Here is a 6,511-nt window from a genome sequence, read left to right as displayed (position 1 = left end):
CTGCAATGGCATATCCCCCATCTCCACCTGTAGTGCAGCAACTGGGGAGGTCAGAAACGCCCCACTACTGAGTCCTTTCCCCTGTATGACATCTAGCCTTTCCATTAAGGTCCAGGCTGCCGAACCATACGCTATACTGCCATAGTCTATTACAGGTCAGATCAATGCAACATACATGGTCCTGAATGAGAAACGCCCAGCCCCCCCAATCCTTCCCCATCAGAGAGCGCATCACATTTAGCACCTTCTTACACTTTCCCACCGCTCTCTCAATGTGTTCTGCCCAGGTCAGTCTAGTGTCAAAGTATACCCCAAGGAACCTGAAGGGCCCCACCCTCTCCAAGTTTCTCCCATATAACCTCAAGCATACCTCATCTCCCACCTTCCTCTTGGTAAAGAACACTGTCTGAGTTTTATTCTACAGAGAACCTGAATCCTCACATTAATGCCCACTGCTCTAGCTCATCAATTGCTTCCTGTACCTTCATGACTATCTATGGCATGTTTCTTCCGCTCTTCCATAAGGCCCCATCAACTGCAAATTACGACCTCCCAATATCCGTCCGTACCTGAAAGTAATCAGCATTGATCACAATTGAGAACAACAGAGGACTAAATACGCTCCCATGCGGTCTATTCAGGTGAGGAAGTCTCTATCAGGAAATCCTTTATCCAGTTGTATGTTCTTCTTCCTACCCCCATAATATCAAACTTGATTAACAACCCCTCCTTCCACATCATATGCCTTCTCCACATAAAAAAAGACAGCTACAACAGACTCCTTGTTCGCCTGAGCCTTCCTGACCTCTGCTTCTGAGCAGAGCACTGGGTCCATAGTTCCCCTACCCTTCCTGAACCCACTCTGATGTGGCGATACTAGACCCCTGCTCTAAGTAAGTTAGCTTCCCTGTAATCATACATTCCATAACCTTACATACATGTGATGTTAAAGCCATTGGCCGATAGCTTGTTGGCCTCGTTGGGTACTTCCCTGGCTTCCTGATTGGTATCACTACTGACTCCTTCCAGCTGCCTGGTAGTTTCCCCTCCTCCCACACTCTGCTGTACAACACCAATACCTTATCCAGTGCCTCATCACTAAGATGGGCCAACATAACATAACACACCTCATCTTTCCCACGTGAAGTTAACCCAGCCTTACCTATTGCCCTTTTCATCTCTGCCATGGTAAATGGTGCATTCAACACATCATTTACGTCCTCCCTCCTATCCAACACTCCAGGATGCTCCTCTCTCATGCTCTCTCTCCCCCTCTGCCCCTCCTCTGACAAATTTGCTGAGCTATGTACTTGGAGAAACGCTTTGGCCATCATCTCTTCCTTCTCCTCATCTGTTACTGCCACATCCTTCCAACTCGTCAACACTGGATAATCCCACTCCCTTCTGACCCCACTCATCCTCTTAGTCATCCCCCACCCTTCTCCCACAGGTGTCGCCCTTCCAATGGTGTCACAGAACCGACGGCAACATGACCTCTTTGCCTAACGGATAGTTCTCCTCACCAGGGCCTCAGTCTGCTTATACTGAATGAGATGTTGGAAGTTAAGCATCCTTTGCTGTACTTTAAATGCCTTGTTCCTACTCCTCACCATTGCCCCACACTCCTCCATCAACCATGGGACTGCTTTCCTCCTCATCCCTGAACTCTTAGGTAAAGCCTCAGTAGCTGCCCCCACTTAAGCTGTTCTTACCCAGTTATTCATACTATCCACATCCCCTCTCATATCCACCTGAGCCATCACCTGCTCACTCAGCTCCTGAAACTGATCCAACTTTGCCCTTCCAAACACCCACCTGCTTACTCCATCCACTAACACCTGCTCCTCCCTCTGGCCTACTGTCCATACTATGGGGTAATGATCACTCCCTACTGTCGACTCCCCCCATACCTCCCACTCACAGATTCCTGCCATCGCACTAGATACCAGAGTGAGATCCAGAGTGAGGTCCTCTTTCTCTGTGGCTACATCAATCCTGGTCCCTCGGCCATCATTCAGGCACACCAGATCTTTCATTTCCTTCAGATTTTCCATCACCTGGTAATTTCCATCCATCCGTACTCCCCTGTATCTCTTGAATCTGTATCTCCCTGGACCTGGACCACCCTCACTGCCTCATATGACACCCTTCTCTCCACTCCCACTGCCTGCTTCATTGCCTCACACCCACCATATCCCACTCTATGAGCACCCCCACAGCTGCAGCACGTTGGTTGTCCACCATACCCAGACCTCCCATACTCATGCTGCCCTCCATACCTGGCACACCTCTTTTTCTCTTTACAGGCGGTTGCCACATGGCAGGTATAACATCTGTCATGGCAATTCTAATCAATAATGAGGAGAGACAAGGTCAATCACCAATCAGGATATTACCTCATTCAAAACGTATTAATGAAGAGCAGGTCACACCACACACACACACACACACACACACACACACACAAGTGAATGGAGTGAGTGCTCTGCAATAATGAGGCTGGTCAACCCAACACTCTTGAGTGTTGGACCGAGAGCCTCACCATACAGATGAATCCTGGTTCTTACATAGCAGACACTATAAATGCTTAGTCATGGCTGGTTCCACCCCTCCCATGCAGATCGGGGGGCATCATATGCCACCTCGGATTCATCTTTTGGTTATCTGCACCTGGTGTTGTTTTAACCCACAACCTGGCTTAGTTTCTCAGATGCAAGAATGATTAGGAACAATGATGGATTGTTCTACTCCTAAACTAACGCTAGTAAACCCCATGTACTTGACCATACGCCCAGATTAGCTGCAGGGAGCTAGAGTGGGAACCATCCCATTGCAAAAACACAGCATTTGTAGAACAGAAATGTCTGACTATTTGTTAAGTATTTATTGTTAACTATTAATAGCAAACAAATCAGGAAAATACTGAATTTTTCTCTCACACATTTTAAAGTCTTCGGTACATACAGTAAGCCCTCACATAATAACTTATACAGTGCTTTCTGAAAGTATTCAAACCTCTTGACTTTTTCCACATTTTCTTACATTACAGCCTTATTCTTAAATTGATTAAATAGTTTTTTTCCCTCATCAATCTAAACACAATACGTGCCAGGTTTCCTCCAGACGTGACACTTCGCATTCAGGCCAAATAGTTTAATCTTGGTTTCATCAGAGCAGAAAATCTTGTTTTTCATGGTCTGAGACTCCTTTAGGTGCCTTTTGGAAAACTCAAAATGGACTGTCATGTGCCATTTATTGAGGAGTGGCTTCCGTCCGGCCACTACCATAAAGGCCTGATTGGTGGAGTGCTGTAGAGAAGGTTCTCCCATCTCCACAGAGGAACTCTGGAGCTTTGTCAGAGTGACCATCGGGTTTTTGGTCACCTCCCTGACCTTCTCCCCCGATTACTCTTTTTGGCCGGGCGGCCAGCTCTACGAAAAGTCTTGGTGGTTCCAAACTTCTTCCATTTAAGAATGATGGAGGCCACTGTGTTCATGGAGACATTCAATGGTGCAGACATTTTTTTGGTACCCTTCCCCAGATCTGTGCTTCAACACCATCCTATCTCAGAGTTCTATGGACAATTTTTTCGACCTCATGGCTTAGTTTTTGCTCTGACATGCACTGTCAACTGTTGGACCTTATATAGACAGGTGTGCCTTTCCAAATCTTGTCCAATCAATTGAATTTACCACAGGTGGACTCCAATCGAGTTGTAGAAACATCTCAAGGATGATCAATGGAAACAGGATGCACCTGACCTCAATTTATAGTGTCATAGCAAAGGGTCTGAATACTTATGTAAAATAAAACATTTTACAAAAAGGCTCTGTGCTTTTATCCTCAAAAGGAGGGGTTTTGAAAGTTATTGAAAACAATGATTTTGACCCCTATCTTTTTTGGTTTGCAAAAAATTCAAAAAAACTGTTTTCACTTTGCCATTATGGGGTATTGTGTGTAGATTGATGATGATTTTTATTTATTTAATCCATTTTAGAATAAGGCTGTAACGTAACAAAATGTGGAAAAAGTGAAGGGGTCTGAATAGTTTCTGAATGCACTGTATATCCTATGGTTACTTTATTTGGCAGTACCCTGTCCTTGAAGTGTAACAGAATAGACAGCTATCTACCCTAACTCCACCCCTTGTTGCTAGCAATCTTTGAACATTCACCAGAACGCCTCCTCTCAAATTGTTACTTACCTCTTTAACACTAACACTCACAGGCACTCCTGTTATCACCCCTTTAATCCACTGCTTCCCTGCTTGATCAGTCCAGCTGCTCCACACCACTCCTGTTATCACCCCTTTAATCCACCGCTTCCCTGCTTGATCAGTCCAGCTGCTCCACACCACTCCTGTTATCACCCCTTTAATCTACTGCTTCCCTGTTTGATCAATCCAGCTGCTCCACATCACCTTACACCACCCTATTTGCTCCACTCAGAGCTTATTCCCTCTGCGCCATTTCCCCCCTTTTTCTCCCCAATTTTGATCTTGTCTCATCGCTGCAATTCCCCAACGGGCTCGGGAGGCGAAGTTTGAGTCATGAGTCCGCCGAAACATGACCCGACCAAACATGACCCGCTTAACCCAGAAGCCAGCCGCAACAATGTGTCAGAGGAAACCCCATTCAACTGACTACTGAGGTCAGCCATGTAAAGCCCCCCCGACCAAACCCTCCCCTAACCCGGACGATGCTGGGCCAATTATGTGTCGCCCTATGGGACCCCGATCACGGCCGGTTGTGATACAGCCTGGGATTTAATCCAGGTCTGTAGTGATGCCTCTAGTACTGCGATGCAGTGCCTTTGACCGCTGCGCCACTCGGAAGGCCCCCAATCAACTCTTTTATCACAGCCGTCAAACTTATTGGACACATCGCCCCCTTCCTCCCTAAACTTCAGAATCAGTTTTTGCTCCTCCTTCCCTTGCCACTTATCTACCTCCAAACTGCCGCTGGTGTTGGAAACTATGTTGCTCTTCTCAAACTTCCTTTTCTGTGTCCTCTCTGCCTCCATAGATCTCTCGCTCCCCTTCAAACCCCTACTCCCTTTCTCTCCCGCTTTCTTTTCTCTTTCTTACTCCCCCTTTATTTGTACCACTATGCTCCATACTTGCTTCACTTTCTTGTCCATCACTATCTCCTACCACCTCTGACCAAGTCGCAGCACAGCCGCACCAAACCGTTGCCACACTGAGTAAAATTGTATTGTTTGTTTATCAATGATTGACACCGGAGCTCCGATCAACCCACGTCCCAACAACCTTTTCGGTCCCGGCCACCCTAACCTGTAGCCTTCTTCTTCCGTGGTATCATGGCGTTCGCACATTTTGTTTGTGCATGCCGCCAGCTACTGTGCGTGAGTGTGTGGTCAATCATGTTATATTTTGTGATACAAAAATAAAAAGGAAGAGGGAAAGGGAAAACCGTTTGCACCACCAGCTAACCCTACACCATACCACCAACAAACCCTACACCATACCACTATTACATACCAAATGGCTAAAGAGAAGCTATAATCTTCACAGGAGAGGATGAAGGGCATATTTGATCGGCGAACTGAGCCTCGTCACTTTAGTCCAGGTGACCAGGTTCTTGCTCTGCTGCCAATCATTGGTTCTCCTTTTCAAGCCAAGTTTCAAGGTCCATATACGGTGGTGCGGCAGCACACTGAGTAAAACTATCTAGTTGCCACTCCAGAACGGAGAAAAGCACACCAACTTTGCCATGTAAATTTGTTAAAACCCTATTATGCACGTCCCTCTGAGACTGAACAGTGGGAGTCTACAGAGGACGGTAAAACCTGTTGTTTTGGCCGATACCGTTATTTCTCTGGGTTCTTGTCATGCTAGGTCCGTGCACGAGGAGGAAGACGTTCCTGGTCCCGACGATTGCATACTGCAGGGTAGATCGAAAAATTCAGAGACACTGGATATTTTAGACAGCCTTCTTGCTCATCTACCTGTTGATGGGCGGAAAGAGATGGTTTCAAGGTTTGTTTTCTGATACACCTACACGTACAAACTTAATAGAACATGATATTGACATTGGAGATGCTGACCCCATTTGTCAGCGGTTCTATATAGTTTCTTCAGAGAAACTGCGTTGTCTGGATGCTGAGGTCAAGTACATGCTGGAGAGTAAGATAGCAGAGCCTTCTTTCTCCAGTTGGGCTTCTCCCTGTATCTTGGTCAGTAAACTGGATGGGACAAACAGATTTTTTACGGACTACCGTAAGGTAAACAGTGTCACCAAGCCAGATTAATTTCCTCTTCCTCGGATGAAGAACTGCGTTGATCAAGTCGGCGCAGCTAAGTTTGTGAGCAAATTTGACCTGTTAAAGGGCTATTGGCAGGTGCCACTGACGAGTAGGGCACGTGAAATCTCTGCTTTTATTACACCCTCTGGTCTGTACTTGTATTCGGTTATGAGTTTCGGCCTGCGTAATGCACCTGACACTTTTCAGCGACTTATGAAAAGGGTTGTCTCCGGTCTGGCCGGGTGCG

Source organism: Salmo salar, chromosome ssa25 (assembly GCF_905237065.1).
Source record: "Salmo salar chromosome ssa25, Ssal_v3.1, whole genome shotgun sequence".
NCBI classification, from domain to species: Eukaryota; Metazoa; Chordata; class Actinopteri; order Salmoniformes; family Salmonidae; genus Salmo; species Salmo salar.
Note: the sequence above shows the minus strand (reverse complement) of the source record.